Source organism: Sarcophilus harrisii, chromosome 3 (genome assembly GCF_902635505.1).
Source record: "Sarcophilus harrisii chromosome 3, mSarHar1.11, whole genome shotgun sequence".
In the NCBI taxonomy this organism is placed as follows: Eukaryota; Metazoa; Chordata; class Mammalia; order Dasyuromorphia; family Dasyuridae; genus Sarcophilus; species Sarcophilus harrisii.
Window position 1 is genome coordinate 408,403,729 of NC_045428.1, and position 13,236 is coordinate 408,416,964.

At 35.2% G+C, this 13,236-nt stretch overlaps 1 protein-coding gene across 2 annotated transcripts in view; it reads left to right on the forward strand.

Moving 5' to 3' along the window:
• Positions 1–13,236, forward strand: part of GALNT3 (polypeptide N-acetylgalactosaminyltransferase 3) — a 52,790-nt gene that overhangs the window by 11,994 nt on the left and 27,560 nt on the right. Inside the window, exon 2 of one of the 2 annotated variants that reach the window (XM_012544772.3) lies at positions 8,527–8,635. The exons of the other annotated variant lie outside the window; for it this stretch is intronic. The gene's annotated coding sequence lies outside the window, so the exon portion shown is untranslated. The remainder of the gene's footprint in view (positions 1–8,526; positions 8,636–13,236) is intronic. 2 annotated transcript variants of the gene reach the window in all.

Below are 13,236 nucleotides of genomic sequence, written 5' to 3' on the forward strand. Positions count from 1 at the left end.
AGGCATTTAAACATCTGTTGTTGAATTGAGTTACATCTCTTGACTCTTAGTATATGCCAGGTCATTCTGACATGATAAAGATGAATAAAAGTTTTACAATTGCTGATGTAAGTTGCCAAATTGTAAAAAATATTAAGAACTGTATAAATACTTAAAAATCATCTTGTATCTCATCTAGCTGAAACCTATGGAAAAATTGATAAGACTATTTCTACTATGCATTAAGAATAAATAATAAATCTACTTTACCTCCATCTGCCCAAATTGTAAAGATTTTTAGTTTGCAGCAGCTGCATAAAAATTTGGGTGAGCTTATTATTCAAGCTGATTTCCTTAAGTACCCATTATAATTTAATTCAGTCAGGTGATGACCCCAGATGCTTTCTCCCCTCCCCCCCCCCCCAAAAAAAAAAGTGCTAAAGGAACACTACAAATTGGTAAGATTAAATGGGATCTTTTTCTAACTGGTTGAAAACTCAACAACTGAAAATTTCTTTGAGACCAACAACTAAATCACTGGCCCCTATCCTTCTCCCCCCATTCAACCCCAATTGTGGGACAAAAAATGGACAGTTAGGCGAGTTCTTTCCTTGATTTCATATAAGCATTTTGTGACAAATAGTGAAGTAAGCAAGTTTTTCTCCTGTTTTCCCATTCCTATTTTAGAACCTTCTTCAAGAGACCCAGTGTTCTCACACTTTCTTGGCTGCTTGATGCTTCCCACTTCAGAGAACAGAGGGAACCCAAATGCTCAGCCCCTCAGAATATCAAATTTTTTAAAAATTTTGCCAGGCATGCTGTTTTTTTGGGTCTCTATTAAAGTTAGTTGAGGATGAAAATAGTTTGCATAATTCCTCCAAGATAACATCTGCTTTTTTAAAAAGGGTTTAAAGTTCTAAAGTAAAGGAATGAACAGTGTAGTTAGGACCTATATCTGTTCAAATCACTGATGTAGAGAGCCTATGTTGTTGGGGAGCTGTTTTCAATTGTGTCCAATTTGTGACCCCATCTGTTACTATCATGTACTGTCATGTTTTTTCCATTTCCTTCTCCAGACTATTTTACAGATGAGGAATTTAAGCAAATAGGGTTAAGTGACTAATAGTGTTACAAATTTAGAATTGACTTTTTTTTTGGTGATCTACTCCAAATCCATCTTATATTAAAAACAAAACAAAACTTGAGATCTAAAAAAGATAATAAATATTATAAAAAAGTAAAAATGACTTAAGGTCACATTGGTATTGAGAAGACCTGGGTTTAATATTACCAAATCCAATATTCTTTCCACTGGACCAAATTGCTTTATTTGTGGTAATACTTTACCTTTAAAAACAATCTTGTTTTTCATATGATGATCCTTTTGCATGTATTTCTTTATATGAAATATGTTCTATATTCACTAGTGGTGGTAATGGTACCCATAGCCATAGTTGAAAATTGTGTGACACATAATAAAATAGTTAAACTGGCAGGAATACATTTTAATTCTATTCAAGATTGACTTATCCTTGGGGTTTATCCTGGTTTAAATCTATATCTTGATCTTTTCATATTCAAAGATAATAGTTGTATCCCTGAAATATTACAAGTTCGGCTGTCCATCTTCTCTTGATCAGTATACTGAATGGTCTTGTCTTTATAGTAAATGAGTTTTGGATGACTTTGCAAATTACTGCCAAAGAAACCATCCTATTATACATCTGTTTTGTAAATAGAAGGCCTTTAAACAAAAAGCCATCCTCTTTCTGAGAGCTAAATGCCTGCAAAATTAGTTTGCTTCTGTTGATCTTGTTGCTGTGGTCCATAGAAATACTGGATTGTTGAAAAGTGGGCTAAGAATGTCCTTCCCATTCTCCTTACTTCTAACTACAGCTTGTAGTGCAACTATGGTTTTATTTCTTCTACAGAATGTGACCTCCTTGAACCATTTTCTTCTTGGGGTTGAAGGTGGTGATCCAAGTGCAGAGCCAGATGTAATCAAAACTAACAAATCACATGGCTAAGTCACCATGAAATTTGACCCCAATGCAAGGAGAAATTACTTCCTGTCACTCCCCCAAACACTTTCAGAGGGAGATTTGGGACACTTAATAAAATTTCTGCCCACATACTTAAGAGTTTATTAGTAGGTCAAGGATTTTAAAATAAATTAAGAAATCCAGCTGATAATGCTATGAGAGTCTGGCAAAGTTCCAATGAAATATTATCCACAATACTTTGTTTTTCTTAATCTGTACTCTGATTTTCATCTGTACTTGACCACCTCTTGCCTAGTACAGTTATTCACATGATTTGTAAGCCATTCTTTAACTAGGTAGCCAATGCAAACTAAACTAGTGTGCTTATCCCTTGTGCCAATTAAATTTAAACTGAAACCATGTTTAAATCCATTTAACTTTGAATTTTTGGTTTAATATTCCAGTCATTTCTGGGTTATCCTCCACTCCAGGTCATTTGAATAATACCTTCTAGTAAGAAATTAGCTAAGCAAAAACAATCCAGGTAATAATTGGGTTTGACGGTATTATTTATACTACACCCTCCTTCTGACCCCTTTGCTTGAAAGAAAGATAAGTATGCCTCATTCATTATCTGTTCTTTAGGATCATTACTGCCTTTTCAATTGACTCTCGAATGCTCAGAGGAAATATATTTGAAAATAAATAAAGACAACAATTTATTTTTGCTGCAAACAAAAGCAGCAGCAATAGCAGTCTCCTAAATTTGAAAAACAGCATTTCAGAAAGGAGGCATTGAATTTGGAGTAAGTAGACCTGAGTTTAAATCCCAGTTCTTTTACCTATGAGCTGTGAGATTTAAGAGGAGGAAACATCATTTCCTTTGGTCTCATTCAAAGGAGGGAGTGGGAATCAACAGTTCTTAACCTTTTCTTTATATATCATGGACCACTTTGGTCATTTCAAAACGTTTTTAAATGCATAAAATAAAATACATAGAATTGCAAAGGAAACCAAATATATTGAAATATTAGTTAACAAAACATAAAAATAAAAGTTCAGTAACCATTAAGAACCCTTTATGTTCTAGAGCTAGAGGGTTCCTTTCTACTTTATCATTTAATGATAAAAGTGGGGATGCAAGATGCTGCTTTTAAATAATTTTTACAAAATTGCCATAGTAATGCAATGGAACTGGCCAGGTTCTTTATATTTTACTCATAGTTTGTTATTCTTGCTAACATTGATAAGCTCAGGCTTAGAACTTTCATGGTCCTTTTCCCTTCCCTAAGGGCTATAAAGGACTTTTCTGCTGGGATACCCTATTAGGGAGTAAATACTATATGTATGTTCCCACTCATCTGATCTTTCTCTTTGGCTCAGGCTCATAACTCATTCTGTTATTCCCCATTTCAAAGTGAATACAGACTCATCTGATATGCCTTCTTTTTTAATGTGTTAGTGGAAGGAAGCCACAGAAAGTTCTCTGGGCCTCTTAGTTTCTAAGTCATATTATAGCAAAACAAGGGTTTTAGACAGAAGATTTGGACTCTGTCTTATTGTATTAACATATAAAGTAAATGAAAATCAACCAAGCACTTATTAAAAGCTTACTTATTAAGAGCCAGACAGTATGCTAGGTACTAGAAATACAAAGACAAATGAATTTGTCCCTCTTGTGAAACATTTTCTTTCAGGAGAAATAATATATACATGTACACATACGCATATATGTTTTATATATGTGTGTATATATTCCAAAGTAATTTTGGGGAGGAAGTCAACAGCAGATGGAATTTTTATTGTTCATTCCTTTTTCAGTCATGTCTAATTCTTTGAGAGACCCCATTTGGGATTTTGTTGGCACAGATTCTGGGGTGATTTTCTATTTCTTTCTCCATATCATTTTACATATGAGAAAACTGAGGAAAACAGGACTAAGTGATTTGTCCAGGGTCACAGGTAGTAATTGTTTTAGGCCTGATTTGAACTCATGAAGATGAATCTTCCTAACTTCAGTCCAGACATTCTCTATTTACCATGCCACAGCAGCTGGAGGAGAGCTGTTAGTTTTTATTGGTGGAGAGAGTTTCTGCACTCATGAAATTATAGGTTCAGGAATAATTTAATATACAAGGTAACATTTAAGCTGGGTTTTGAATAAGAATAGGTAGTCTAAGAAGTGAGAGAAAGGAGGAGTGCATTCCAGGCATGGGAGAGAGAGTTGGTGCTTTTGAATGGAAATGGAGTGTCATGTATGAAAAACAGCAAAGAGGCCAATGTGGCTAGAAACCAGTATTTGGGAAGGGGAATAATATATAATAATAGTTTGAAAGGCAAGTTGGAGCCAGATCATGAATGAAGGAATTATCAAACAGGAATTTGTATTTGTATTATAGATAGATTTAGGAAGAATCATATTCAAATCCAGCCTGAGATACTTACTGTGCGACCTAAACAAGTCACTTGACCTCTGTTTGCCTCAGTTTCCTTCTCTATAAAATAAAGGTAATAATAATATCTATTGTTTGGAGTTATGAGGATAAATTGAGAAAATACTTGTAAAGTGCTTTGAAAATCTTTAATCTCCATATAAATGCTAGCTACTGTGCCTAAGAGACAATGGATCTTGATATATTGATTTGGGAGCCAAGTGAAAAGAAATGATAATTAAGTAAAGATAAATGATATAATATAACAGATTAAACATATACAAACCAATATAAAAAAGGTGATACAATTGAAGAAAAGAATGCTATAATGGACTAAACATATACAAACCAATATAAATAAGGTGATACAAAACTTTTTTTGTATAATTGAAGAAAAGAATGTTCATTTATATGAGAGGAAATGTGGGATGATATATAGAGTCAGCCTTACAATGAGGAAAATCCTAGTTCACTGCTTTTTTTCTGAAGTGCATTAGATGGGTCACTAATGGTAAGCTGCTTATCTTTTCAGTGCTCCTGGCAAATCTTTGAAACTATAAGTTGCAAGAAAGTTGCTAATGTGCATTGGTGAAAAGAGTATCTGCACTGATGAAATTATAGGTTCAGAGGAGTAAATTGCCTTTCTTATTACTCTTGCTCTCTCAAATCTTCAATCTCTCCATTTAGTGTCCTGAATCATCTCATTGTTGAGAAGAGCTATGTTCATCAGAATTGATCATTGTATAATCTTGTTGTGTACGATGATCTCCTGGTTCTGTTCACTTCACTTAGCATCTGTTCATGTAAGTCTCTTCAGGCCTCTCTGAAATCATCCTGTTGATTGTTTTTTATAGAATGATAATATTCCCAAACTTATTCAGCCATTCTCCAACTGATGGGCACTCACTCAGTTTCCAATTCCTTGTCACTACTAAAAGGACTGCCACAAACTTTTTTTGCACATTCTCTCCTTTATGATCTCTTTGGGATATAAGCTCAGTGGAAACACTGCTGGATCGAAAGCTTTACACAGTTTGATAGCCCTTTGGGCATAGTTACAAATTGCTCTCCAAAATGGTCGAATCAATTCACAGCTCCACCAGTAATGTATTAGTGTCCTGGTTTTTTCCCCTGCATTACCTCCAACATTCATCCTTATCTTTTCCTGTCATCTTAGCCAATCTGAGAGATGTGTAGTGATACCTCAAAGTTGTCTTAATTTGCATTTTTTATAGTGATTTAGAGCACCTTTTGATATGACTAGAAATAGTTTCAATTTCTTCATCTGAAAATTGTCTGTTCATTTCCTTGGACCATTTATCAACTCGAGAATGATTAAGCTGAATCTTAAAGGATGCCAGGGAAGCTGGCAGGTAGAGATGAGGAAAAGCCTTCCATATATGGAGGATAGCCAACAAAAACATTCAGTTGGGAGACAGTCTGTTGTGGCCAAAGAACAGCAAAAGAGATCAATAGTGTCACTGAAGTGCAAAGTATATGGAGAGAGAGAGGAAAGTAAGGGATACGATTAGAAAGTTAGGAAAGACCTAAATCAAGAATTTTAAAAGCCAAACTGAGGATTTTTGAGTTGATCTGGGAGGTGATAGGGAACCACGTGGATGACTGGTTTTGGAAGATCACATTGAGAGATGAGAAGATACGATAGACTGTAGTGGGGAAGGTTTTATGGAAGGAAAAGCAACCAGTAGATTATTGCAATGTCCAGCTGTGAGGTAACAAGTACCTAAGATAGTCCAGGCATGAAGCCTTGAGGATTTAACAATATTTTTATTTTCCCTCCCTCCCTCATTGAGCAGCCAAGAAATATGATACTCATTATACATATGAAGTCATGCAAAACACTTCTACCTTAACCATGTTTTAAAAATGGGGGAGGTAGATAAGAGTGAGGAGTTAAAGATGACAGCTAGATTGCATACATTATTAACTGGGAGGATGGTGGTACCCTTGAGATAGAGATGGTAAGATAGCAGTGATGGACAGGTCAGGTAGGGTATTCTTCCTCCCTCCCTCCCTTCCCTCCCCTCCCTCCCTTCCCTCCCCTCCCTCCTCTCCCTCTCCTCTCTCCCCTCCCCTCCCTCCCATTTCTTGGACATAGAAAAACAGCCATTATTAGGCCAAGGGTAAAGATTAGAGAAAGAATGATAGAAAGGGAACAATCTATTGATGAAGATGAGATAGAATGAGATTTCTTATGTAAGTAAAGAGGTTTGTCTTGGGGTAGGTAGGTGGCTCAGTGGATAGAGCACCAGCCCTGAAGTGAGGAGCACCCAAGTTCAAATCTAGTCTCAGACACTTCCTAGCTGTGTGACCCTGGACAAGTCACTTAATCCCAATTGCCTCAGCAAAAAAAGAAAAAAGAAAGAAAAAAATCATATATATATATGTGGTGCCTGTTTTCCTTTCCTCTCATTTATTTCTAAACCTTCTCTGGCTTCTGACTTCATCATTGACCTGAAACTACTGTCTAAAGTAATTGATAAATCAGATGGTCTTTTTTCATTCTTTAACCTTCTTGTTCTATTTATAGGTTTTGAAATTTTTGATGAATCTTCTTCTGAATATCATCTCCATTCTAGGTTTTCATGACATAACTCTCTCCTGTTATTCTTCTACCAACAAATCCTAGTTTTTTGCTGAATCTTCATCCAGATAATGCTCCACTAATTCTGAGTGTTCCTCAAGGCTCTTTTCCTAGATCTTCTTCTCTTCTCCTTCTATACTATTTTTCTTGGTGATTTCACCAGCTCCAGTGAATTCATTATTGTCTCAGTAGAGATGATTCCCAGATCTTTATATCCAAATCTAGTCACTTCCAAGCTCTTGTCCTACAACAGCTGGATATCCTACAGGAATTTAAAAGTCAAAATGTCTAAAACAGAACTTATTTTCTATCCGCCAAACCCTCCTCACCCCCTTCCTGACTTTCCTATTACTATTGAAGACACTACCAGTCACTCTGTTTGGTAAACATGTTATTTTCAATTCCTCATATTCCTCTTCAGTACACTAAGAGCCATTATCATGTTGCAAATCCTCATCACCTTCCTCCTAGAATATTGAAATCGTTTTCTGATTGATTTCCCTTGCTTCAATTCTCTCTCCATTCAAATCTATCTTCCATTCAGCTGCAATAGTGATTTTTATTTTATTGTTATTTTCAGTTCAATTTCTCTCCCTCCATCCCTTACTCATTGAGAAGCCAAGAAATATGATACTCATTATACATATGAAGTCAAGCAAAACATTTCAACCTTAACCATGTTTTTTAAAAAAAAGGCAAGGAAAATAAAAAATATATATACTTCAACTTGTATTCAAAGAGCATCTGGCAGTAAATAATATTTTACTTCATGTGTTTTGGAGTTATGGTAGATTACTGTATGATCAGTTACCAAACCTTTTAAGACATGTTTTACCAAGTTGATTATCTTTACAATATGCAGTAGTGATTTTACTAAAGTACTGATCTGACCATATCTCTCACACACATAAACACACACCTAGATCCCCATCTTCAACTCCAATGCCTTTCAAAAACCTGGACCTTCCCTACCTTTGTATTCTTCTTACTCAGTGATCCAGTTACACTGACCTCCCTACACTACTTATGCACTGTTTCTGGTTCCTTACCTGTCTGTGCCTTCCCTCCTCATTTCAGCCTCTTGGCTTCTTCTGTCTCTTTTAAGACTAATTCCACAACCTTTAATAGTATCCTGTCCTTCTCCTCCCTACCCTAGAGCATGTCTTCAGAGATTATTTTCCTTTTACTTGCTTTGTCTGTTTATCTGCTGTCTTGTATGTTCATAATTACTTGCTGATTGCTCTCCCTCCACTGTATTAAAATGTGAATTCCTTGAAAGAGATCAAAGAAAAGAAACTGGCCCGTATATAAATAGAATTTATAACAGTTCTTTTAATGCTGACCAAGAACTAGAAAATAGGTAGTCATCCACTGGGGAAGTTGCTCAACAAATTGATATATGGGTTATAATGGTATACTATTATACCATAAGAAATAATAAATTTGGGTGGTTTCAGAAAAACTTGGGATGACTCGTTTGAACTGATGCATAATGAAATGAGCAATAACAGAAATATACTTTTTACAGTAATAGACACATCATAAAGACCAGCAATTTTGAAAGAACTGAGAACTCTGATCACGTAATGATCAACCATAATAATAGAGAATTGAAGCTGAAACACCTCTTGACAAAGGTAATGGACTCCAGATGCAGAATGAGACATATATTTTTAGACATGACCTATATAAGAACTTATTTGACTTCATTATGTATATTTGTCAAAAAATATTTTTTTCTTTTCTTTTTCTCCCATAGAGGTGGGGCAGTGGAAGAAGAAAGGAGATGAGAGGGAGAGAAAATAAATACTTCTTAATCGAAAAACATGGAATAAAATTAATTAAAACAATGTGTTTCTTAGGAGTAGAGGACCATGTTTTTGCCTTTCTTTGTAATTGTGGAACTTGGCATAGAGCCTGGCACATAGTAGGCATTTATTTACATGCTTGACTGATATGATGTGCATATGTATAAGTGTGTGTATCTATTTAGAGAAAGGTAAAGCACAGTGCAGTTCCTTTAAAAAACACTATTCTAAAAATATTACAAATTGACTACATTGGACCTAGATATAGGAGTGAAAGAACATAGGATTTTGAGCAGAAGGGTACCATAGAGGACAAGTGGACTAATCATCTCAATTTGCAGATAAGAAAGCTGAGAATTAGCAAGATTGATGCTGATCCAAATTCACACAGGTAATGAAATAGAACCAAAATTTGAATCTGGGTCCTTTTGTCATCCACTGTGTGATCTTGGCTCAGTTGCTGGATTGCTCATAGACTTGATTTCACCATCTGTAAAATATGAATGAAACAAATAAAGTTGGCTACAGAACATTTTTCATTTTTTTTAAATAGCATTAAAGAATTATAATAGCCTAATGCTTCGTTCGCATTACTTTTAGTCTTTGGCCCTTCTCTGTAAGTAAGTTAAATCCTTTTAGGTCATTATTCTTATGCCAACTCCATCTGGCTTTCATTTTCAGCTAACCTGGGTTTTCACTGGTGGATAGTTTTTTTAATGTCCAAACTCAAATGGGCCTCCTTTTTTATAAGTCTATTGGGTGTTAAGAAATCGGCAGATTTGGACACTTGCCAAAAACCAGGAACTGTCAACTTTTTCCTAAGGAGAAATGCCAAACCTTTTGATTTATCCTAAGTTTTATAATATACCAGTAGTAAAACGTGTGTGTGTGTGTGTATGTATATATATATATATTTAATATCCTTAGTTGAAGTATAAATTACTGTGTTGTTCCCTGATGTCGCATGCTGTTTGTATTTGGGGAAACAGTTACTTTTCTCTGTACCAGATTGAGTATCTTATTGAAATCTTTAAGAGGTCAGTATCTGTTATGACATTTAGGATGTTATTCAGAAAATAATCTGTGGAGAACCAAATACTATGCTTTCTTAGTTCTAGAATCTTTGCTAATGGGGTGTCAGTCTTAGCAATGCCCCTATATTATAAGGATTTATATATACATATTTACATATTTATATTATTTGTAGCTTAGGCAAATAGGGTTAGGTGACTTGCCCAGGATCACACAACTAGAAAGTTTTGTTTAAGGTCCCATTTGAATTCAGGCCCTCCTGACTTCATAGCTGATACTCTATCCACTGTGCCATCTAGCTGCCACCTACTGTTATATTTTCTATAAAATACTTTATCCTCTTCCTCAACAACCAAGATTTCAACTTTTTCTTCATGTGAAACTCACAGTCTCTGTCTCTTTGATTCTCTCTGTGTCTCTCTGTGTGTGTCTGTCTTTTTCTATCTTGGCTCTTTTTCCTCTCTTTGCCTTCTCCCTTCGACTCCTCCCCTACCACATGGACAGGACAGGATAATGTCCCTCTTCCATTCATAAACCTTCACTGGCTTTTTATTTCTTACATGATAAAATATAAACTTATTAGCATAATTTAGGTCCTATAGAATCTAGCTAGAGTTTTGCCTGGGATGAAGTAACTAGTTTATCATGTAAAGAGGCAGCTAGATTGCACAATGGAAAAAGTTCTGGGTCTGGAGTAAGGAAGAATTAAATTCAAATCAGACCCCAGACACTTTAGCTATATGATCCTGTCTGCCTCAGTTTCTTCAACTGTAAAATGGGTCATATTCGTCTACCTTTTGAGAATCAAATGAGGTAATATTTATAAAGCACTTAACAGTATCTGACACATAGTAGGCATGTAATAGATACTTGTTCCCTTTCCCAAAGAGAGCCCATTGTATCATTAATGAAAAGTAGTAGATAATTACTTCCTTTGGAAAAACCTTTTCAACAAAATATAAAATTGCCCTGCCAGTGGTCACAATGTGACATACAACTTGTTTTTTCTATCTGAACTGCACTAAGTTATAATTCTCCATAAATGTTCAGATTCTCACAGTCAGAAGAAATGCTTCCCTCAGGCCTCTCTTAGAGCTATATTTGTTTCTTATATAAATTTATTTTTAATAATGCTTCTTTGTATGCTTGTATTATCTTTTCTACTAAACTGAACTTCTTGATGTTAGAGATAATACTTTATTGATATTTTCATCACCTTATGCCTATCATTGTTTCTGGCACATCCGTGTGTGTGTGTGTGTGTGTGTGTGTGTGTGTGTGTGTGTGTATGTATGTATGTATTGGAGGTAAATCCCCAAAAAACCCAATTCTAGCTCACAAGGAGGTCACAGTCTTATGAAGAAAGCAATTTGAAAACAACAATGTATAAACTAGAAACCTACTGGGGGCAGGGAAGAGGAATGGAAATAATTAACAAAGGGAAAATATAAAAATTAAGAGGATTGAATCTTACTGAAGATGGAACTTGAGCATATGAGCAAGCCCAGAGGCATAAATGAGAAAAGAATTCCAGGTGTGAGAAAAATCCAGTGAAAATGCCTAGAATTAGGAATTGGGGTGTCTTATGAAAGGTTCTTAATTAATGTTTATTGAATTGAATTTTTAAACTATTTCTCTAAAAGTTAATATAGGGCATGAGCAAAAGGAAGTACTGATGGTCTTTATGCAGAGGTGTGCTGTATATTTATCTCTGGGAGGAAGTAGACATGACACTTTTAAGATTAAACTGCATTATTATTACTTTGTCAATTTTTTTAAAAGTCTATACAATCAAAAATAAATTGAGGCTGTATTTGTAATCTTACAATTTCCAATCTATAAATTTATTCACAGTAAAAAATTTTAAATCAGAGCTTATTAAGACTCTCCTGGCAGTAACTCTCGTTTCTCATGAGCTATCTCTAGCAACTTTAAGAGAATCTGTCTCTAGTTTTCCTTTCTGGATAGTCCAGGACAAGCTTGTCACTAGCTTTTTTTCCTTTCCACTTCCTGGTGGATAGTGATCATTGGATGTACTCTGTAAACATCTGCTATTGAATCAGGAGTTCATAATAATCATCTTGACAAGTGGTAATAGACCTGTTTGACCCAAGCCTACTTTCTGGTAATATTCAGAAAAGCTCAAATCTACATTAAAAATATGCTTCTCTAGATATGTTTGTATCTGCCAAAAACAGCAATTCTAAAATAAATTTTAAAGTCCCTTATGTATTTATTCATTGCCTACTTACTATGTGCCAGGTACTGTGAAGGCCACAAGTACAAAGATTGCAACAATTCCTATTCCCAAGGAGCTTACCATCTAATAGAAGAAATAAATACATATAAAACCTAAATATAATGTGAATAAATACAAAAGTAGACACAGCAGTTAAATACAAGATAGTGTGGGAGACAGGTACTGGCAGTTGGGAATGTGAAGAAAGATGTCCCAAACAAAATGGTGTTTGAGCTGGTTTTCATGCAGAGAGGGGAAGAAAGGAATGCTTTCTGGACATGTGAGACAGTACAAAGGCATGGGAGATGGAGTGTTGAACAGAGAAAAGTCTAGTTTGGCTGGATTACAGTTTAGAAGAGAAAGTAATGGCTGGTGAGATTGGAATGATTGGTCAGAGACAACTTATTCTTATTGTTGTCATTTCATTTGGGTCTGATTCTTCATAATACTGGTGTTTTATTGGCAAAGATACTGGATTGATTTGTCATTTCCTTCTCTAACCCATTTTACAGATGAGGAAACTGAGGCAAACAAAGTTAAATGACTTGTCTAGGGTCACATAGCTAGTCAGTGTCTGGGGCCAGATTTGAACTCAGAAAGATGAATCTTTTCTGATCATGCCTGGATGGCATTGAAGGCTTTAAAAGCTATAGAGAATAATCTACTTTTTTTTTTCCCCAGAGTAATATAAAGCCAAAGGAGTGTATTCAGTGTAGAGAAGTCCTATGATCAATAGATTTTTTTTTCTTTTTTTCATTTTTCTATATTGTGTCAAGGTCTGAAAGTATTACCAACATAAACCTGTCTTTTATTACTGCTTCAAAGAATAGACACGTTTATTTACCTTGTTTAATTATAGTTAGAAGATAGCACTTAATGTATGAAGTATAGGACAGTTCTGATCATGGTGAAGTGGAGTTGGGAATTCAGACTTATTTTTATTATATAGAAATTATTACTACTTTTCTCTCCAGTTCTGGTAATCTATGAACAAGTTAGACCTAGAATTTTGTCTCTTATTTTCTAGGCTTTATGTCCCTAACTTTTTCCAAAAGCCTATGAGTGAATGACCTGGGGTTAGGAAAATCTGGGTTTTAATGCATCCTTATGAGACACTAGTTTTGTGATCCTGGAGAGTCACTTAGCCTCTGGCTGCCTC